Genomic DNA, 23,501 nt, shown 5'->3' on the forward strand with positions numbered 1-23,501 from the left:
AAAGCATACTGCATTGCCTACTCACTCTCACTTCTCCACTAAGGACAGTAGTGACAGCGAGTCCATTCTGATACCGAGGACATAGATCCATGGGCTCTAATAAAAATGGAAGCGACTCGGGCAGGGGATTGGAAACTGGCTCAGAGAATTTCTGCCTTCCCAGTAATTTATATAAAGGGAAAAAGAGGTGGTGCCACCACTAAAATGATGTGGGAATCTAACACAAATAAAGAACTTGTGCAACTACGAAATATAGACAAAGAACACGGTAGAAGTTCACATAGTTTTAGAAATTTTCTAGAAGCTATCTTCTCGGCACATGTTTTAGTACCTCACGATGTTAAAAATACTGCCCACTGCCTTCTTTTCCTGGCAGAATATATGCTATAGGAAAGGCATTGGAAAAGACAATTAAAAACATCAGACACCTATGCTAAAGATGCAAATAGGCCAGATTTTACAGTTGAACAGCTGGCTGGAGAAGGGGATTTACAGAAACCCTCTCACCAACCTAACACCTTACCTGAGGTGGCACTACAGGACTTAGCTATTGCAGCAAAAACCTCCTTACTTCTTACCCCAGATGGCTCTATTCCTACCCAACATTTCTCTAATAATAAACAAGTAGATGAAAGCTTTATCAAGTTTGTGGACAGAATTAAGGATGCTCTGGAAAAACAGATAAAGAGCACAGAGGCAAGAAAGGAACTGTTGTGTAAACTCGCCATGAGTAATGCTAATGAACAGTGTAAAACAATTCTTAAGGCCCTACCCTTGAATACAGAACCTACCATTGAGCAAATGCTGGAAAGCTGTACACATCATTTGTCCACTGAAAACACAGTGGCCCAAGCAGTTGCTAAGGGTATTGCAGAAGGAGTTTCTGGTGCATATGCAGTAGTGGCTTCCAAAGACCAGGCCCACTGCTTCCACTGTGGAGACTTTGGACATTTTATAAAGGCCTGTCCAGACAGGTCACCTACCCAAAACCCCCGTAACACCTACCAAAAACCCCAGAATCAGCAGCGCTACCAGCAGCATTTGCAAAACTTCCAGCGGAGTGCGGTCAGGCCCTGCGCAAAGACAACAAATCAAAAGCCGTCCAGACCCAGCCATGCGTCATCTCAGGAGATTCCAGATCACATGAAGAGGATCCAACACACGGAGCGATACAGATGGGAACTCGGCGCCAGCTGATAACTGCTCTGTCCATTGACTTTAATAATGAGAATGTTTATCATGTTCCCACAGGCAAGCATGGGCCAAAAGGGTGGTTCTTTTGACATTTTAATTATAGGTGACACTCTCCATGGCCCAGAGGAAATCTTTGTTCCAGAAGTACAGACAGTGCACCCAGGACAAGAAATCTCTGTCCAGCTCTGCTGCACGGACTTACCATTTTTACCTTTCACGGGGAACTCTGATTGCACAAGCCTTTCTACTCCCAAAGAATCACAGGGAAAACCTTCCTCTCAACCCTACAGCAATGTGGGCACGAGTTTTGGGTCCAAGTAAGCCTACCATCGAGTGTGGTTTTACCTGCAGCGGAGAGAAGATCCACCGACCAGGGATGCTGGACACCAGTGCCGACGTGATCATCATGGCCCGCTCAGAATGGCCAGCACACTGGGAACTACAACCGGTAGCAGGCATGATTTCAGGGATTGGTGGAGCTACAGTATCCATGCGAAGCAAGAACAACATCCTCATTGGAGGGCCTGAAGGCAAGTTGGCAACCATCCGCCCATTCGTGGTAAGGGCCCCCATCACCCTTTGGGGCAGGGATGTTCTATCCCAATGGAAGGCTTCCCTACGTATTCCCAGTTGGGATTTCTAATCAAGGCCACTGAGGAGAGCGCACACTACCAGATACCCCTTGGCTCACCTGGAAATGCCAAGACCCGATCTAGATGGAACAGTGGCCCCTCTCTAAAGTCAAACTGCTCGCACTACAAGCCCTCATGGAAAAACAGCTTGCCAAAGGCCACATCATCGAGACTACCAGCCCTTGGAACTCCCCAGTCTTCATACTGCAAAAACCTGGAACAGACAGGTGGAGGCTCCTCCACGACTTTTGCAAAATCAATAAGGTCATTGAGGACATGGGCCCTCTCCAGCCTGGCCTGCCTTCACCATCGATGCTGCCTAGAGACTGGACACTTGCCATCATAGATATTAAGGACTGTTTCTTCAGCATTCCGCTGCACCCCCAAGACACTCCACAGTTTGCTTTCCCCGTTCCCTCTCTTAACAGAGAGGCTCCACTCAAAAGATATCATTGGTGTTATCTTCCTCAAGGAATGAAAACCAGCCCGACTAAATGCCAGTGGTACATTGCTCACATCCTGTCTCCCATTCAGCAGCTATTCCCAGATGCAATCATCTACCACTATATGGATGATATCCTGGTCTGTGCACCAGAAAAAACTTACTTAGACAAAGCAGTTAAAAATACCATCAAAACCATAGAAAAGGCAGGATTCGAGATCTGTGAGGACAAAATACAGTACACCAACTGATGGATTTATATCAGATTCCAGATCCGTGAAAGGACCATCATACCCCAGCAGCTTGCCATCCGAGACGACCCAAAAACCCTGAGAAACTTACATAGTCTGTGCGGATCCATCACCTGGGTACGTCCCCTGCTAGGAATTACAACAGAGGACCTCGCTCCCCTGTTCAACCTTCTTCGTGGTAACAGAGACCTGAACTCTCCATGCACTCTCACAACAGAAGCCCGAGACACCATCACCAAGGTCCAAGAAGCCCTGTCTTCACGCCAAGCCCATCGCTTCGAGCCCAGCCTGCCTTTTCAGTTTGTCATTCTGGGAAAAGCACCCCAGTTCTATGGACTGATTTTCCAATGGGATACTCAACTTCGAGAACCTTTATTGATACTGGAACAGATCTTTACAAACAACCAACCTACAGAGACAATTACCACCTTCCAGGAAATCATGGCACATCTAATAATAAAAGCCAGTACTCGCCTCCGCTCTCTTGCAGGGTGTGAGTTCACATGCATATACTTGCCACTGACCACTGGGGACCTGGAGCATTTGCTCCAGACCAATGAAAATCTCCAGTTCACCCTAGATAGCTATACAGGCCAAATTTCCATCCATATCCCAAAACATAAACATTTTAATCGTGATGCAGCCTTTAATCTGACCCTAAAATTAGCCCAAAGTAAAACACCTCTCAAAGCTCTAACCATTTTTACAGATGGCTCAGGGTCATCCCACAAGTCTGTAGTGACCTAGAAGGACCCAAGACCTAAAAATGGGAATCTGACACCCAAATAATGGAGGGATCTCCAGAGATTGCAGAGTTAGCAGTTGTTGTCATAGCCTTTGAGAAATTCAAAGACGAACCCTTTAATCTGGTCACAGATTCAGCGTATGTTGCTGGTATAGCTATGAGAGCAGAACATGTTCTTCTCAAAGAGGTTTCCAATCCAAAGTTACACCAATTGATTTCTATATTAACACACTTAATCTCCCACAGAAAGCAACCTTACCACATCATGCATGTGAGGTCACACACTGACCTCCCAGGTGTTATCACAGAAGGGAACAGGAAAGCGGACGCATTTGCCATGGCAATAGAGACTGCTAATGTCCCTGACATCTTTGCCCAGGCAAAGTTGTCACACACATTTTTTCATCAAAATGTACCTGCCCTTTTCAGAATGTTCAAGCTCTCGAAAGATCAAGCAAAAGCTATCATGGCTACGTGTCCGAACTGCCAAAGCTACCAGATACCATCTATGGGGACGGGAGTCAATCCCTGAGGTCTGAATAGCTGCCAGCTGTGGCAGACAGATGTAACTCACTTCCCACCTTTTGGAAGGTCAAAATATGTGCATGTATTGGTTGACACATTTTCTGGAGCAGTATTTGTATCAGCTCATCCAGGAGAAACTACACAACACAACATTAAGCACTTCTTCCTTGCCTTTGCTACCCTGGGAGTACCAAAGGAGATCAAAACAGATAATGGACCTGCCTATACCTTTCATAAATTAAAAGAGTTTCTCAGTGAGTGGGGAATAGAACACAAGAAAGGCATACCTGCAAATCCCACATGACAATCAATTGTAGAGAGGACACATCAAACCCTCAAAAGAGTCCTCAATCAGCCGCAAAGAGAAACAAAAATCATATCTCCAACTGAAAGACTTTGCAAAGCTCTCTACGTCATCAACTTCCTAAATTGTACAACATCAGAGCCTGACCCCCCAATACTTCGCCACTTTGCAAATACCACCCAAGCAAAGCTCACTGAGAAACTACGTGTGCTAATGAAGGACCCAGAAACACATCAAATTTCTGGGCCTTTCCAGTTGATTACTTGGGGTAGAGGGTATGCATGCGTTCTACTACCATCTGGCCCAAGATGGTACCCAGGAAAAAACATAAAACCATACCTAGGCACTGCAAACACTACTCCCACAAACAGTGACAAGAATTCCCTTGAGTCAAACACAAGACCTCCTTAAAACCAGACCAGTTCTGCCTGAAGATGAAGGCGTCGCCAAATGTCCACATACAGAAGAAAAGACCATCCCATCATGTGACAGCAGACAGAATAGAAAGCTGAACAACATTCTGCTGCATCAAGCCATAAGCCATAAGCCAGACACAGCCTGAAGACAAAGTGTTCTCTGAATTGCATATTACCCTATTTTACCCTAAAAAACCTTATTATTCCCCTTTCTCAACTCTTACCAAAAACTCCTAACCTTATACCCACTCCCCCATCCTTAGCTTATAGAAGAAAAAAAAAAAAAAAAAAGAAAAAAGAGGGGGGAAGGAACGGAGGAAAGGAACAAGGGAGAAAACCCTAACCCTCCCCTCCCACCATAAAGATAACAAATTCTGCTTATATTCCCTATCAGAAGCCCCATTCCTGTCCAAAGATGAAAAATATCTCCGTTGGTGGTGTCCTCACTGCTGCCTGGATGTTCTTCACCGTACCGTATGCCTTCGGCTGGATTAGCCCACAGCCTAGCCATAATGTTTGGGTAACCTTAGCAAAAATATTAAAACAGGATAACATGTGCTTGTCCATGGGAAGCCTTGATAACCTGTTGTAGTGCGTTCTTATATTTTGTAATACTTTGAAGTAGTTTGTTTTGTATTCCCATATTTTTCCCAAATGGTTTATCCCAGACTGTACCCCCCCCCCCCTTTTCCTTCTACTTGTGTTATCCCTTTCCCGGGATAAGATCTCCAAAACCCCCACCCTGGCTCTCTGTCAGTCACCTTGGCATCCCAGCCCCCTATCCAGAAGTTTCGGTCCAAGTTGTCGAGTGATTAGCCAGGGGCTAGGGGTCAGCCCCCCAAGTCCTGCCCCATACGCTGTTTTGTATGTCTATCCCCCCAGCACCCATCCCCCAGAGATACCTATTGGTCAGTAGGATTTTATCTATGTTAGTTTCCTCCCCCCTTTAAATGTGAACTCCGGACATCCCCTGGGGCTCTCGGCAGGAGGCCCCCTGAGGTATAGGAGCTCCCTCGGGCTCCTTAATAAAAACCTTGGAATATCCCCTGCTGGGAGCCGGCCCCTTTTCTCTTCGTCTCTGCTGCAGCAAAGGCAAACAGCCTGAGTGCCCTCAGCACCCTCGGGGCACAGAGAGTGTCTCCCCGCAGTCGGCCGTGGTGGGGCCGCCCCCCCACTCTCTGCCGACCCGGGTAAGGCCCAGGGACTTGAGAGGAATTGCAGAGAGACTGGGACAATAACCCACTTTCCACATATCTGGTAGGGATTCCCTTTGTAGCAGATGACTGGCCTGTCTATAACTCAGAGATCCTCCGCACCACAGGTAAGAGACCCAACATGGTAGATACTTGGGATGACTGGACAAAAATGTTGCCCAATTCTCTAGAGGAACCCAAGAATTGGACCTGTTGGGGTCCTCCAAAGCAACATACTGTGTCAAATTTTACTTTAGATGTCCGAAGAATAATTGGCCAGAAATTGACCAGACAAAAATCACATACCAAAAAGACATATCACCAATTAACAAAGCCTATAACTATCCCGATTGGTGTAATTACACCACTTGTGTGATCTCTGTATCCTCTCTCCACCTCAAAGTATTACCCAAATGAATGTTTCTCATCTGTGGTGACAGAGTATGGGCTGGGATCCCCTCATGGCCCCAGGGAGGTCACTGTACCCTTGGAAAACTTTCTACCCTCACTCCAAATATCACTTTGTTAGATAATTGGAAGAAAGAAAGCGAATTAAAACGCCACAAATGATCCTACACGGAATGTGATGAAAATTGCGATACGAAATTATACGATTGGAACAAACGAAAAAAGATCACTGTCTCCCTACTCCTACCATGGGTAGCTGCAGTTAAAGCCCTTGGTGAAATAAATCACCTCGGGTGCTGGCTCAGTAAGCAAGCTAACGCTACATCTGCTGCCCTGAGCAATCTCTTAAAGGAAGAAGAAACCACAAGACATGCATCACTTCAAAATTGAGCAGCAATTGACTTCCTGCTGCTTGCCCATGGACACAGATGCCAAGACATTGAAGGGATGTGCTGCTTCAATCTCTCTTCACGCTGAGAATCTATCCACGCAAACATCCAGAAACTGAAGGAACTTCTGAAGGACTTAAAGGTAGAAAACAACCCAGACTGGGTCAATGACCTTTTTGGTCAATGGGGATTAACAGGATGGGTTGCATCTTTGGTTAAGGGAATTCTGTGGATTTTCATTGTAATTGTCAATGTATTAGCTATGTTCTCATGCCTTTTCCATTGCTTTAAAAGAACTATTGGAAACGCCTTTTTACTAAATACAGAAAGTGGAGTTGTAGTAGCCACAGGGCCTGCAAGGGCTCCCTGGAAGTCAGTTGCCTAAGATAAGAAATGCCTAGTCATGATGACTGGACCAAAGAAGCCCCTCTTCCACCTTCGGACCCTTGTTATCTCTCTGTAAGACGATAGGTCATATTCACCTCGACCCTTACTATTGGACTGTTTCCCAAAACCCCTATACCCTATATAAACCCCTATTTCTGTGCTGATCAGCAGAAGAGCTGTCACTGTGACCCCTCACAGAAGCTGCCAATGAAGACACCTCTGTGGAATCTCATACAGCCTTCTCCTCTCCCTGTGTCTACTGCAGCACTTAGCAAGCGAAGAGCTGAAATCACTAAAGAGCTGAATTCACCAAAGAGCTGATTTCAGTTAAGAGCTGAGCTGCTTGCTAAGGTTGCCTGCAGCTGGGAGCCTGCCTGAGGAACCTGGACAGGTTGTGCTTAGCTGGACTTTGCTATCCGGACACTTACGGCAGCCAGGGTCGGAGAGTCCCCGAAAACCCCCGCCGTAATATCTATCTCATAGAAATCTGGGACTCTTGAAGTAACAGCTCATATAAAGATTCTATATACTCCAAGTGGAATTTCACATGAGTGGAGTAGAAGGGGCTGCCGGCTCATGTCTAGCCTCTCATCTACCAATACTCTCAAATTACAAGGAGGTAATCAGAAAGGAGGCAGGTTTTTTGCTGCTGTTGGTCCTTCTGTAACCACTGTTAGGTAGAAACCCCCAGAAACTCCTTCAGCCTCTGAAAACGACTGCCTTGCAAAAGAGATGGTCGTATTTGGCACCAACTTGCACCCTCCCTCCTTCTCCCCCACTTCTTCAATTCCAAGTATTGTGTTTGCTGGGAAATGCCCTGATGAAGGCAGGAATGATGCATCTGACTCCCATGTTCTCAGAAGGCTAATTTATTACTTTATAATACTGTATTATATTAATGAATACTATACTATACTAAATAATATAGAAAAGATACTAAATGCTAAAAAGATAATAATGAAAACTCTTGACTCTTTCCAGAGTCTCGACACAGCTTGGCCCTGATCGGCCAAAGAGTCAAAACAATTCACACCAGAATCCAATGAAACAATCACCTGTGGGTAAACAATTTCTAAACACATTCCAGATGAGCAAAACACAGGAGAAGCAAATGAGATAAGAATTGTTTTCCTTTTCTCTGAGGCTTCTCAGCTTCCCAGGAGAAAAATCCTGGGCAAAGGGATTTTTTCAGAGAATGTGAATGCTGCATCCAAGAGCAACTGTTGCCGGGGGTGTCTGAAATTATGGGTGTTTCACAAAGACTTGAGGGGCTATGAGAGCTCCGTGTCCATTGCTTCATCCCCATGGTCTTCATGTCTAACACAGCCTGACTTTCAGATCTGAAACCTCACCCCACAACGTGACTTTCTTCACTCATACCCACTAATTCAGCCTCTTCCAGAGATGTTCCCCATGCAGCAGAAATACTCCCAGCCTGTGATGGTCAAGCAGGTGAAGATGCCTGAATAGGAAATAGCAACACTGAAACCCTGAGAGTGAACAAAATGTTAAGAAAAGCAACTGGACTGATGGAAAAAAGCAATGCTAGGATGATGAGAGAAAGAAAAGATTAGGCCATGTTGCAGGATCAGTCTGCAGGAGCTTTATCTCAAGAACATTTTATGCCCTCAAGAAACACCTCTACCCTTGCTTATCTTAAACAAATATTTTCAGAAGGCCTGAACTGAATGAACAGGTTATTAGGCCTTCAGTAGGTGCTGGGAGTTTTGCTTGATTTTATTGCACAGAAAGTTCAGTGTGGGTTTTATTTTCTGGCGAGGCGGGAAGGGTGAGGTGGGGTCAGGTTCATGGCAGCCCAGAAGACACCCCATCTACCTGTGCAAAGGCAACAACAGAAATACCAAGGATAGAGGGAACATAAAAAGAAATTATCTGCAGAAACCAACCCATTGACTTGCAACACCCTGCAATAAGGCTTTCATCTGCCTATAGGATGGATTATCCATGGCAGGAAAATCCCGGATAGCACAGAGCAGCTGATATATTTAACTTTTATTTGTCAGTTCCTCACTTGTGGTGTCTGTGGGGTTGAATGTGCCAATACTCATTACAACCATCTCAGCCAGTCCATTGGACATGAAAAACATGGCAAAGGCACCAATATCTCCCCACTGGCAGCATCCCCATCACCTCTACCCACCCAAGGCGTCCATTGCAAGGGGTTTTAACTAGATGATCTTTAAGGTCCCTTCCAACCCAAACCATTCTATGATTTGTCAACACACAAGTCTTGTAAGCACTTCCAGCAGAGCCATCTCCTTGGAGGCCACTTGCTACTGCTTTTTCCCCTTCCAGGAACTCCCACACCACTGGCCTGCCATCTACTCTCCTCTCTTACACAGGGGGAAGTTTTTACTTCTTGAAAGGAGAGAGCAGAGGCACAAACCAAAGCCTTGACTTGCTTTGGAGACCATTGCAGAATACCAAACAATGTCAGGAAGCCACCTGGAAATTATTTCCTCTCCATTAAAATGTAAGTGATAAATCTCTTTCTTCAAATTGCAAGCTACTCATTTTTCCTGGAAGGTGCTTATAATAAGAGTAGCTTCTGAATAAGGAATCAGTCGGTGCTCAACATCAATGGAGTAAAAAGTGCAACAATTTTACAATACTCCTCACCCAAGATAAAAGGGGTAAATCCTTACAGCACTTCATGGTTGTGGCTCTCTCATCACTTCCCACCCACAACGCAGCACACACGGGTCCTGGAAACCTCCAATGATGCTTTCCTCAACCTCAGTCATTGGAGCCAAGTTTAAATTAAACTATAGGATTGGCAAAAAGGACTTAGTTTCCAACCACCCAGGAGTTGGAAAAGGAGCAAAGCTCCTCTGGCTTTTCCACCACTAATCTGACAAGTCCCATGGCAGAGGAGGGATGGTCTGTGGCACCTTGACAGAAGGATGTGCTTGCCTGATGAATCATGGCATGGTGCAACATGCCTCAAAGAGGAGGCATAGAAACTGTTTCTTGGGAGATGTCCCGGTTTGGATAAATCTCCAATTAACTGCATCTTTGGAGAGCACACCATAAATCATACATCACCAGAAAAGGCTGAATGCATAGCTACAGCATTGTGGCAGGATGTTCTCCTCTGCCACAGAAGAGCTTATCTGTCCTGTCTATCAGCTGGTGCAACAACTCAGGGCATCTCCTCCCTCACATGAATCTGCTAATTGGTGAGATAACCCAAGCTGGACATCTGTCATGTAGTGAGTTATCTCTGGCACCATGGAGGTGGCATTCCCAGCTGACAATAAACATCTTCCCTTGAGAGCAGATTGGAGGGAGATAAGCCTTGAATTTCTGACAGACATTTCACTTTACAAACTAAAAGCTACACAAACTTTTACAAAGCAGAAATCTTCTGTACATTCATGTGAAATGTGTGGGGATCTCTCCTCAAGGTTTGGGACACTGGCCCTTGAGTAACTCTCCCAGGAGTTGAATGTAAGGAATCTGTGTACCCCATCATCAATTCAGTGGTAAGTTACATTGACTCCTAATCTATACTATTTCTTTGCTAGCTCTAATATAGGTACCTTTATGTCGTGCACTGTTTTTATGTAATCTACTAGTAGTTCTTTTTGTTTTAACCTGTGTAGTCAGTAACTCTGTTTAAGGCCTTTTGTCTGTTAACCTCCTGTCTATGCAATAAATAACTCATTTTATAATAGACCTGATTTGCCATTTTTAAGAACTTGCGAGCCAGGGTGATTTAGGTGTGGGTCATCTGAATTTAAGCTGCTGCCAAAAATCTGAACCTAAGGCAGGGCTTGTCTAACACTCGATCCAGAACAAGCATGCATGCCTTGGTGATGAGCACCTTGGAGGAGACTTTTTACAAAAAGGGTGGGAGCACAGAGGAGAGATGGCTGTGATGATGATCAGTACTGACACAGCTAAAAACCACTCTTTAGTTATAATTAAAAACACTGGCACTACTCCCTATAGGGCTCTACCCTCCCACAATGCCCCAAAGATGCAACCTCCTGGATTCCCACTTGCTGAGTGTTAATACTGGTCTATACATCCCCTCTTATGAAACTGTGGGTGTTTTAATGAATTAAAGACTCTACATATGCAGTCCCAGACCTGAAGAAGTATCATTTAGACCCTTATCTTTCCACCACCTCTTCTTGGCATTTGCTATTGGCTCCTAGAAGAGAGCGGACAACCAGGTAGAGGGAAGATAGCATTTAAAATGGCATTAAATACTTGGTGGCAGCTAAGCTGTCCCACCTCATCCCTCTGCAGACAGCTCTGGGATGACACAAAAGACACACAGAATGGCAGAACAACTCAGCATGAAATTCCCTGTGTGGGTTGAAGGATGCAAATGCAATTAAAGTATTAGGATGATTAGGCAAAGTATCCCAAGTGAAAGATAACATGAACCTTTCTCAATGCTTTCTGCTGATTACTGACAGTGAGTTTTTTGGGATCAATTTTGAACTCTTGACCCCTAAACTCCTGAATTATACATAATTCAGAGATAACAAAACTTTAAAATCTAGGACAAAGTTTCCTAAGAGGAACTGCCTCTGCAAACACATACCTGCATATCAGTGCAACAAGGACTTGAAGGAAGACAAGCCCAACCAGTACCACCAAGCTCCAGCTAACCCACCAAGATGGGGACAGGATGGAAATGCTGCTGCATTGAAACAGGGTGCTACAGATATACTAACATGGATGCATGGTGCCATAGGAAGACTATAAATAATAGACAAAAGAAATCCCCTTTTTTTACAAGAATCTGCAAATCCAAAATCAGCTACAAGTTGACTAAGGAAATGGAGTTTTTTCCCATGTTATAGCAAAATGGGAACAATACTTTGTGAGTGGAAATAATTCTAATTGTTTCAATTGATGTTATTTTAGTGTTGTATAGGTTTATTTTTTATTTGTATGTATTTCCTCTACCCTGGTCAGGCTTAAAACCAAACCTTGCTGTCAGCAATAAAGCATCCCATTCATAAATAAATATATTTATCCAGTAAATATAGATATAACCACACCATTGCTGTGAGTCGTTTAATGCAGAATATTTAAAGAATCATTAAAATAAATAGTGTTGATGACCTGGTTTTGCTTTTCCCTGGAAAAGAGAGCCTTTTTCAGCTAATATTTGGTATAAATACCACCCACATTACTTGTGATCAGTAGGCACCACGCCTGCTATTTGGTTTGTGGTCCATCCAAGTAGCCGAAGCTCATCCTGAGAAAGGACTGCACTGCTCTGAAAAGCTTTTCCTACATTTTCCTTGTCTTGTGCTAGTTTGAGGGTGAGGGAGGGATTGCTTTAGCTGGGACTTAGTGTTATGAGGTTTCTATGGGAATATTTGTAACTTGAGCTATTTCAGTCCCTCTGGTAAAGCCTCTTATTTGGCCTTATCATAAAGCAGAGCACTAGGGCTCAGGAGCTCAGTCCCTGGGTAGGGACCGGGTGCCCGAAGCTAGCTCGCTCATGCCAAGGCCGCAGGGCTACCATCTAGCAAGCATGGTGATTATCAGCTCTATAGTGATTGCAAGCTCTCAGGATTTCAGCTCTGCTTGCTAGGTAGTGGTGCCCTGGGCTGGAGGCTGCAGCAGACGGAGAGAGAGGAGAAGGCGCAGGCTGTTCCACGAAGATGGCTTTATTTGGGGAGGTCCGTGAAGGGTCTCTGCTCTTCTTCTTTCTCCCCTAATGGGGTACAGTATGCTTCTTTTATAGGGTTGGAAAGGATCCAAGCTTGACCAATGGGTAAGGGGTTAACATGACATTGCCTTATAGGGTTACAGAGGTAGGTTAGGGGGTGGAGGACAGAAAAACAGGAATTTTCTTTTGCTGTTTCAGCATTCCTATTGTTCATATCCTCCATGGTGCTTTTCCTAAATCTATGGGGTTTACTACACTCTGGGACCTCACATTTCTTTAAAGTATACTTTTCCTTTGCATTTTTCACATTACCAAGTCTGGTTTTTTCCATCTCTTGTCCTACCACCCCCCATTTGTCCACCTCAATGTGCCATTTGACCATGCCTTTACAGCCAAGATGCAGTGGGCAGGGGTTAAATGGCAGAAGGACCCTTCATTCACCATCCACCCTCAACAACTCCCCATTGTGCCATTGTGGTAGACAGTGCCACAAGAAAGAGACATGCAGGCACAATAGGGACGGCCCAAATAATTTTTAAGGTGACCTATAAACAGACTCCATAGGACATCAGGGAGTTTGGAACCAGAGCTCAGGTCATACTCTAAGCTGGAGGGCCTTTTGAACCTTTGTGCAATCCCCAGAATTGGTACAGTTTCCTCTAGCTGAGCATGCTCACCTCAAATCTCAGTCTTGCTCTCAGCAGATGGTAAAGGGCTGTATCCAAGTAGATTTTCATGTCATCCTTATTATTAACAAAAGATTGCCCATTTTCCATGTGCATTTGTGCAATCCCCTAGAACCAACACCCCACAAATCTCCTCTTGGGTGAACCTGGGTTTCAGCCTGTAGGAGCTCCAGCTCATGCAAGCTCCCAGGAGCTGGAACAGTCCAACAGCAATGAAACCCCTTATTTGCAGAGTGATAACTTCACAATCTTACAAACAAGAGGCGGCTTCTCTCTTCTTTCAACATGAATAGATCCAGAGGTACTAGGAGAATGTTCTCACCAAGGATGGGTAAGAAGAGAGTGTGTGTAGCTGCTTTACAGCAGTCTCCAGATGTGACACTTGGAAACGTATCTCTACCAAAAAAAAAATCTTGAAAAAGTATATTTTTTATCCAAATTTACTAGAGGACATGCAGCAAGAAGGATGTATCCACTCTCCTGTGTCTTGCAAAGGCTGAACCTCAGCCATGACAACTCCAAAGACACTGGCAGCATTTGAACATCAGCTTTCCTGCCAGAGAAACCATGAGTTACATCTGCTTTTTGTGTTGGTTTTGCATGGCCTGGTTTTTGGTAGTGGGGGAGGGTGCACAGAGGTGATTTCTGTGAGAAGCTGCTAGAAGCTTCCACCATTTCCGGCAGAGCCAATCTCTGGTGGCTCTGAAGATGGACATGCCGCTGGCCAAAATTGGGCTAATTAGAGTTGATGGTAATGCCTCAGTGATAACATATCAAAAAAGAAAGCAAAAGAGAAAGGTGATGGTGCAATTTTAATTCCATCTAGAGAAGAGGAGGAGGTGAGAACATGTGAGGGAAAAGAACATGGAGACACAAAGGTGAGCGAAGAAGGAGGGGGAGGAGGTGCTCGAGGGGGAGGAGGTGCTCCAGGTGTTAAAGCTGAGATTCCTCTGCAGTAAAAATGTGGGTGTTAAAGTGGTAGGTGCTGCTGCCTATCTCTTGTCCCCAGCAAGCCTCTCCTGTTGAAAAGCAGGCTGAGTTAACATTCAGGCAATGCGGTCAAACCTCCACTCAGCACTCACTGCAGCTGGCTCAGCGATAGAGGCAAGAAAGGCTCTTTTGCAAGGTTTTATTCTAGCAGAGTAACACTGTTGCTGAAGGACAAACCTAGGGAAAAGAGGAAGAACCACGTGGAGCAGGCAGCTTATAAAGGGGAAGGGGTGGGGGGCGGAGGTAAGGGGTGGGCAGAGGGGCCTGGTCTCCAGGGGTAGGGGGGTGGCCACCAGGGGTACCAAGCCAGTGACAGGGGAAGGAGAAACCAGAGGAAGTTGTGACACCAAGTCCATGGGGGAGACTGTTTTTCCCTTTGGGAGGGATGACTCTATAGTAAGTAGCTAATGTTTCCAGGGCTGAGGGCTTGGGGATTGACCAAGGGGGGAGAGTTCATGGGATGCTACACTGCAGGCCATGGTGATGACCATGGTGAATCAGGCTGTCACCCTGCAGCCCAGGGAGGCCCACAGGGGATGCAGAGATCCACCTGCAGCCTGTGGGGGAGGTGCTCATGCTGGAGCTGGTGGATGCCTGAAGGTGGCTGTGATCTGGTAGGACACCCGGTGGAGGGAGGGAGCCCCTGCTTCCAAGCTGGAGCAGCCTGTCCTTGGAGGACTGCACCCCGTGGAAGAGTGACCCACACCACAGCAGTTTTGGGAGGACTGCTGCTCGTGAGATTGGAGCCACGCTGGAAAAGTTAATGGAGAACTGTCTTCTGTGGGAAGGGACCCCACAGTCTCACAGAGGAACAACTTCTCTCCCTGTGCAGCAGAAGAAAACCTTGGGCGATTAACTGACCAAAATCCCCAACCCCATCTCCCTGCTCTTTCGGTGGGAAGGAGGGAAGGGCTGGGGGAAGAAAAGGTGTTTTTAAGGGCTTATTTTACTTTTCATTTTCCTGCTCTCATTTTTTTTAGTAATAAATTCACTTAATATCTCTAAGTCAAGCCTGTTTTGCCCTTGGAGTGTTTTCTCCTGGTCCTTATCTCAACTCATGAACCCTTCATTTAAATTTTTCTCTCTTCTGTCCAGATGTAGCAGGGGAGGGTGAGTGAGCAGCTTTTGTGGGTGCTTGGCATTTGACCAGTGTCAAACCACTACACTTTTGTTATGACTGCCAAGAGCTGGGTGAAGCCCCTTCAATTAATTTTACATTGGACAAGAGAATGCATGCTTTAACACACTCCATGCTCACCTGGGTAGCTCTCCTCTGGGTCTATCTATGGCCTTAAGTACCTTCCCAAAAGAAGCTTTAGACATCCTCACTGGCATATTGCTCTTTGCCAACTGTATATTGCTACAGTTTTGTGTGAGATGCTAAAGGCATATGGGGTCCTTCATTCTGCCTGCATCTCTACTGGGATTGGAGATAATTCAACGAGCCATGATGGCTCAAGCCTGCCCTTCCCAAAACTAAGTCATCAGATGCCTGTGACTCTGCTTGGCAGCCCCAGCCTTTCTCTCCTTATCACTGCCAAAAATTTTCAGTTGACATCCATGGCCTTTTACCGGCAAGAATGCAATGTGAGGAGCAGAACCATCTCATCTGCTCTTCTATCCTGGATACAGCGACAAGGGCTGGAGTTTTCAGCGCTGTTTACTCCATATCATATTACATCATAGCCATGAGTGCGGTGGGGCGTGGCCTGGGGTGGTGTGGCAGTTTCCGGCAGAGTACACTGACATCGGAAATGGAACCTTTTGTTTAGCTGTGTAGGAGTGTAGCTGTGCCCCTCATAAAACAGGGAACGGAAATGCAGGGGATCTTCTTTGCTCTTTCTGTCCCTTGAGGGAATCACCCTGAGCAAGTCCTTGAGTCACAGCCCGGAAAGCTGTATTTCACAAACTGGTGCTGTTGTTTAAGATCGTCATACCCTGGGAAGCTGCATTTCTTTCGCAATCCTGAACTGTGGGCTCTGAGACAGACAGACTGTGGCACCACTGCCTCTGCTTGGGACTGCTTGCCGTCTTCACCAGCTGCCAGGGGATTGTTTTCAGCTTTCGCTGGCCACTGCCACACGGGGACCCATGCCGGTATCTCGGCAGAGTGATTCCTTTCAGATGAACTAGCTGTTATAAATAACTATGTAGTTATTGTCTTTTGCCATTATTAGCTTTTGTAAATTATTTTGATATAGTACAGTTTGTAATCTCTTTTGATATAGTATAATTTGTCAGCCTTTTATGGTTAATATCCAAATCCTCAATAGTGTGAAATATATATATTATAGTTTAGGCTTTTGCAAAATATTAAAATAGAGGCTATGTACTGTGTATTATAACATTAACTTTTGCAAAAGTAATTGTAGTTGTGAAATAATAACTAATGCCTTTATTTTTGTAACTAACTGACAGTAGTGAAATAGTTAATGTTGATTGAAAGCACTTGTAAAAATAGCTAGAATGTCTGTATGATAAGATAACATTGAAAAGAACCAGACAAATAGCACCAAAAGAGCAAGGAGGAATGTACCACTCACCCGTTGGCTATCAATAACTGTCAAACCACAGACCACGGGGGCCTCGTGAGGAAATAAAATACAAGACTCTCAAAATCACATCTGCATTGTGGCACGTACTCTAAGAAAATGAGGTCAGGGGTCGAACTAAGATAAAGAATTCCCGAAACACAGAAACTCAAAGGAATGTTTGAATATGTATAATCTTCATTAATATGCATTTGACCAATGCAATGAGAAAGTATTTAAGAAGAGTTGTTATAGTTAACTGTGTGCTTCTGACAGTTTGCCAGGCACTCCAGTGCTGGATACTGTCCCTTTTATCGCTTATTAAACTTTTAAAAACTTTAAAGAGTGAGTCTTGTTTCTCACATAGCCTTCCAGGTTTTGTTTTGCCCCTGTTCCCCATTGGTTTTATCTTTCCAGAAAAGGGCATAAGCTGAGGAGGTTTGTTTGCCACAGTATTTTGTTCTCCCGGGCCACGAGGAAATGACTGGGAATGGCAGCCATCTTGTCTTTGTTCTGGGGGACTATGTAACACCTTGCTTTTGTTGGTTAAACCATTCCTTCTTTTGTACAATTTCCTTTTTATTGCTGTGTTTATTGCTATTTTATTTTAGTAAAATTTTGTCTTCAACGTTTTTTAACATCTCATTGTTTCGTTTTTGTTTTCTCCCCCCACTGTTATGGGGAATGGGAGGGAGAAGGGGCTCATGCAGTCTTAACCTTTTCCTCACTGTGAAACCATTAGATGCCTATGACTCTCTGCTTGGCAGCCTCAGCCTTTCTCTCCTTATCACTGCCTAAAATTATTCATTTGACATCCATGGCCTTTCACCATCAAAAATGCAGTGCGAGGAGCAGAACTGTCTCCTCTGCTCCACTGACAAACCTAAGCAACAAAAGCAAGTCTCTTCCTTTAAAAAATCAAATAAATAAAAAAAAATCACATCAGCTAAGAAAATTGGGAGGTTAATGTAAATTCCATGGGTTTGAGGGGGAAATGGAGCTTCATTCAAAGACTCAATGGCTAACCATGCTTCCTTCATCTGGCAATTGCCTGCTCCCCCAGCAGAGTTACTGAGGAAGTAAGATGAGCACTGTATTTGTTCCAGCTGCAGATTTCCCCTAACCCCTGGTAGTGTTGTTTTCAAAAAACACAAATCTTGTTTTCAGATGGTGGCTTTTCATTTTTGTGCTTGCCACAGCTACAGTCATTAGCTGTCATTCATAGATAAAAATAAAGAAAAAACCCCATTGCCAATCTAAGAAGTCCAGGCAGGATGAGCAAAAGGGGGATTAAAAGAAGGCTTTCAGGAAGTAGCTTGGAACAGGAAAGAAGAAGATAAAGCCATTATAAAACCTTGAGCTAATACAGGAGACTTTTTTTTTTTTTTCTTAATGTAGGCACAATCCTATGAAGATTTATTAGTCAGGTTATATAATCTGCTTTCCTTCCTCTTCTGATGATAAAATCAAGGCTATTTTCCTCCACTAAGCTGTTCCATTCTCTCAAAAAGCAAAAGCTATATATTTTTTCTAAGACTCTGTGGTATACACAAGGCTATGGATGAGCCTGATGCCTTCAGAACAGCAAAATACGAAATACAGAAATTGAGGCACCCATTTAGAGACTACACTGTTAGGATATTCCCCATGAAGCAAGCACAGTCCTAGGTCTGTGGTATCTGAAGCTGAATAACTTGATGGAGTTGGAATATGCAGCCCTATCCCCTTCCATCATCCCAGACCTGCTATAGTATCCACTGTCCCTCAGAACTTCAGTCCAGTAAAGCATTTACTTTATGCAAATCTGCTCCTAAGTCTGCTATTTGCCTTGGCCCTCAGGCAGCCAAGCACTTAGGCACATGCTTAAAGTTAAGCAGAAGAGTAATAATATTGAAGTCAGGGAGACTTAATTTTAAGCACATATTTCAAGGATTTCCTGGATAAGGCCCTTAACCCTGGCGTGCAGCGTTTAACTGGGATTATGGATATTCTCAGTTCAGTCGAAGAAAGAACAGAGATAATTTCTCCCAGGCCAAGCCTGGGAAACGTAGAGAAAAGAATTAAAACAATTATTATCTCTCTTTCTGCACATGTTGTTTGTAGATATGATTTTCCAGAGTGTGCTATTCTTAGTTCACCAATAGTGTGAGAGGTTTTTACTCTAAGACCAATCAAGTCTTAGCTTAGCAAGTCGGGTTTTAAAAGATGCGCGATTCTCCATTAAACATCTTCTTTTCACCTTCTGAAGACTGGAGTAATTTGTTCCCGTTCCTGACTCAACAATGACATGGGATGATTCCAGCTGATTAACTTCCCCCTTTCCTTGACCTCTTTCCATCCAACCAGGCAACAAATGGTTTCTGTTTTGTCACTGAGAGGAATGAGAAGGAGGTGTCTTTACAAACAAACTTCGGGCCTGATGGTAGATAAGGCCAGATACAGAGGTGAAAGAAGCAATGGGAGGAACCATAAATTCCATAGAAATTCCACTAATTGACACAGACTTTTACTCACTCAAGACTGTGCTACATCTCTGGATTTAGAGAAAAAGAACAGAGACACAAGGAAAAAGAAAAATGGGGGGGGGGGGGGGGAAGCATTAGAAGGGGGTCTTAGGTACTAGACATTTCAGAGAGTCTGTACCTCTCAAGTACCTCAGCCAATGGGGAGAGGGAAATGTGGCCAGGAGATTAGGATAAAATTTTTGAGAGACTTCAGGGGAAATGCCCCATGGGCCTCTCCCTTTATTTGAATAAAGGACTCCTCTGTCTCCTTTTTGGCCACAAAGCTCTAGTGTTTGTGGATTAATTTTCTTGACACCACCAGGTTAAAGGCTTGGCTTTAAAGAAACCTTGTCTAGCCTCCAGGCAAAGCATGTCTTTATACCTGCCTGTGAAATACCTTCCAGAAATCCCCACCCAAAGCCTCTGGAAAGGAAATAACAAAAATTCTTGATGGTTTCCATGGGGAAAATTATCCTAACCAGTGAGATGAAGTGTATGTAAGATGAGGTTGATGACTGTTCCTACTCTACACAGCTCCCAAACCAGAGACTCCTTAAAGCTGCAGCAGAAACCCCCAGCTACCATAGTCCTCATGTCCCAGGGCAGGAGCTTCCTTGAACCTGGCCCCTGGATGTGGCTCTTTGCATGTGTTAAGATCTGAAAAGCCTTTTGGTGGACACCCAGACAAAGAAGAGAAATGTGTCAACACAAAATACATGAAACCACCCTGTAGCAAAGTTCAGCACCCAATGGGGAATTTTCAAAGAGGCCACACAGCTTCTAAAGGTCTGGACGTCACCTGCATGACTTGTTTTTTGGCCTTCCATGCTCTTTCATATGAGCTTTTAAACTTTTTTTTCAATTGCATCCACCCATGCTAGGACTTCTGTGGCTGTGGGCACGTGAACAGGTCTGCAGTGAAAGCCTTGGCACAGAGGCAACCACTCCAAACAGGCATCACAGGCAAGACTTAAAAGATAGAGACAAAACAGATGGGCAGAAGATTAGAGACCTGGACACAGAAAATTAAGATTTGTTGTTGGTTTATCTAGAAATAGGATTGCTTTTATCAAGGAGCAGAAACTTGCCCAGACTTGACAGTGGACTCATGGAACATCACCAAGCCCCATTCCCATCCCTTACCCAGCCCCATCCTGTGGGATTCATATTCTCTGAACCTGAGAGAAGCAGTGAGAGAAGAAGAGAAGAGAATGATCAAACCAATTCTTATCTCATTTGCTGTGCCTGTGTTGTGCCAAAGTAGAATGCAGTATGGAGATTGTTTACCCAAAGGGATGGTGTTTTGTTTCCTTGGCCTATCAGGGCCAAGCGTGCATCCAGATTGTCAGTCAGTAGACAGTCACAAGATTTTGTTGAGTTGAGTGCTTGTGCAGTTTCAGTTTAGATGTAGTGTAATATAGTATAGAATAATATAGTATAATAAAGTAATTAATTAGCCTTCTAATATCAATGGAGTCAGATGCATCATTCTTCCCAGACGCATCATTCTTCCCAGACGCTGAGCAAAAATATCACTGATACCATCCAATTAATTTCTAACCATCTTCTGCTGCATTATCATCTACTCCTGAACAGTCAGTCCTTCCCACCAGGGCATGAACATCTGATCTGCCTGTGCTACACATAGCAATGGCACTAAATAACCAAGTACCTTTGGAAAAGCACTTGTGAAAGATACCTGGATTACTCCAAACTGCAAACCACTTTAGGTAACCACTACATCATCAATTTTCACTGCAGCACATGCATAAAGACTTCTGCACTGCCAAAACACATTTTTCATTCAACCTCATGTCAGGAAAGCTACCTTAGCCATCCCAGAAGAGTATGATCATCAACTGCTGCACTGCAGCCTTGCCCTTCCTGAACCAACAACTCTCAGAAGTTGAGGACTAGAAGAATAAATTCAAGTCCTGTCTTGTATGCAAATCACACCATGAAAAGATGTGTCAAGTAGAAGCCAAACAAGGCAATCTCCTTCTACTTCAGACAGGAACAGTAGGATGGTCTAGTGGTCAAGGAGCTTCACCTCTAATGCAGCAGGTTCCCAGCCTCATGTACATTTGCAACCCTTGGAATGACTTGCATTATATTTTTGTGGCAGTTGGGCACTATTTCTTCTGATACATGAGAAATAGAAACAAAGGAGCTGTATCTTGGAAGTCTGTCACACTTCACCTGCCCTCCACCAAGGTCAACATAGCCCATGTAATTATCTTTCATTACTCTCCTTGGAAACATCACTGAAATCCTGGAGCTAGATGCTGAACACAAAGATCAGAAAACTACTCCAGCACCAGAAGAAAAGCAGCTGAAAGAATAATTTGCTGCTTGCTTGCTTTTACTGTTAAACAAGGGCATTTGTAAAAAAGAAAAGAGTTTTAATCTGTTTGCCTAAGCATTTATAAAGCAAACTACAAATAGTTTAACTTTCAGCTAAAGGACTCTAGTGTGTGTAGTCCCAAGACTGTAGCACCACAAGAGGGGTGGGGGCGAGACCCTGAATTCCTCTCTGGCCATGAGTGTTCCCATCATACCTTTAGGATTTCAGGCAAGACATGGGACAATTCCCCCCCATCTCCATTGCTAGGAGTCCTGGTCTCTTGACAGTTTTTCAAAACTAGGTTTGCTCTTGCTTCAGCCCTCAGACCATTTGCAGAAGAGAAGTTCCCACCTGCCTGTACTGACAAAGCAGACAAAAGGAAAGAGGAGCTGCTGCTGTGCTCTTCAGATTATGTCAAGCTGCACATACATTTGAAGTTGGTCACCCAGTTCTCAGCAGCTAGGAGCAATTTTGTAACAGCTACTTCCACTGCTCACAGTGCTGATCTTCAGGAAAACTCATGTAGTGTGAGGAAATTATGACCATTACCATCAAAGCATTATCAACATAGCAAAGAAGTAATAACAACAGGAATTGCTTTATGGCAAAATTACCATTATGATTCATGTGACTGCTTGATACCAAGGTCCAACTAGCTGGAAAAAAGCAAGAGGTCACACATGCTACAAGATGGTTATTGTGTTAGAAAAGAAGGGAAAAAAGAAGAGGTGGGTTTCTACAGTTTGATGAGCATCATCCACTTTCCATCTGGTAAATGCATCAGGTCTTTAAGCATGATACACTTACTACGTTGAACTTGCCTTCTCATAAAAGACCACAGGTCCCACCTTCTCCTTTGGGGATCTAAGTGGCATTTAGCCTGGCAGATACCACCTGGAAGAAGTATCACTGTTCATGGTGGCAGAACCTAGTGTGGTCTGCAAGTTTTGCTCTGGATTCACAAGAAATTTCCTAGAAACCACAGTAGCCCTCTGATCCATGTACAGCCTCCCCTAACAGAGAGCTGCAGGCTGCCTTAATAATGGACAGGACTGGTGGTACATTGCAGGCATGTCATTAAAAGTGCTGGCTTGAAAACCTGGATGTTGCCAGATGGTAGTCAATTCCTGGAGCAAACACATGGCAAGCAGCTGTGCCTCCTTCAACCTCATCCTTTCTGGAGACCATACACCAGAAGCACCGCGCAGGCTTTGCACATGCACTATAAGAGCAGCAGAAATTCCCCATCTTGGACAAGCAGAGAAACATGAGGGTTCACCTATCCTCTATGGGTATTTGGACATTTGTTGAGCAAATCCTGGGAAAGATGTTGCCATGGCATTGTGAAGGAGCATTTATGCATCGTAAGTGGACAGATTTCCCCCCACCATGAGAAACAATCATCGGTACACTTCTCCGAGTGCGATGCTACATCTGAAATAGAGCCCCTCAGAGATTTCATTTATTTTTTTCTTTTTGCAGCTCAAGATTACTGAGTTCACAGAATCTCTCTTTAATGTCACATATATGGCTCATGTCCCTCAGGCTCCAGCAAAAGCAGTCTGGGATATTTGCACAGACCCCTCACAATGGAAGGAAGAGGGTGTAGGAGGGAGGATCAGGCTGCTGACACCTTTATTGTTCTTGAGCCAGAAAGCATCCTCCTGGCTTAAGAACCACAGTGATGAAAAAGTTTTCCAGTCAAAATGAATCAGATGGAGTTACTGGGTAGTAGCTTTTTAAAACAATTTTTCTTTCTCTTTCCCCTCCCTCCCCCTTCATTCAAGCAATGAAGAGTCACAAGGTTGTGCTCCATTCATAAAATACCTGTTGCACATCACGTAGTCCTTCCCCTTGATGGAGGGGAAAGGCGCTGTAACCCAAGCAAATAAAAATAA

The 23,501-nt window shown here is 44.4% G+C and overlaps 1 protein-coding gene and 1 long non-coding RNA gene across 3 annotated transcripts in view; both read right to left on the bottom strand.

The window, feature by feature from the left end:
- LOC139598928 (uncharacterized) overlaps positions 1-23,501 on the bottom strand; it is a 567,429-nt gene that overhangs the window by 216,703 nt on the left and 327,225 nt on the right. The gene's annotated exons all lie outside the window — the stretch shown is intronic.
- Positions 1-23,501, bottom strand: part of LOC139598927 (CBP80/20-dependent translation initiation factor-like) — a 283,857-nt gene that overhangs the window by 86,884 nt on the left and 173,472 nt on the right. The gene's annotated exons all lie outside the window — the stretch shown is intronic.

This window comes from Agelaius tricolor, unplaced genomic scaffold (assembly GCF_023055355.1).
Source record: "Agelaius tricolor isolate 1412-34295 unplaced genomic scaffold, bAgeTri1.0.p SCAF_21, whole genome shotgun sequence".
In the NCBI taxonomy this organism is placed as follows: domain Eukaryota; kingdom Metazoa; phylum Chordata; class Aves; order Passeriformes; family Icteridae; genus Agelaius; species Agelaius tricolor.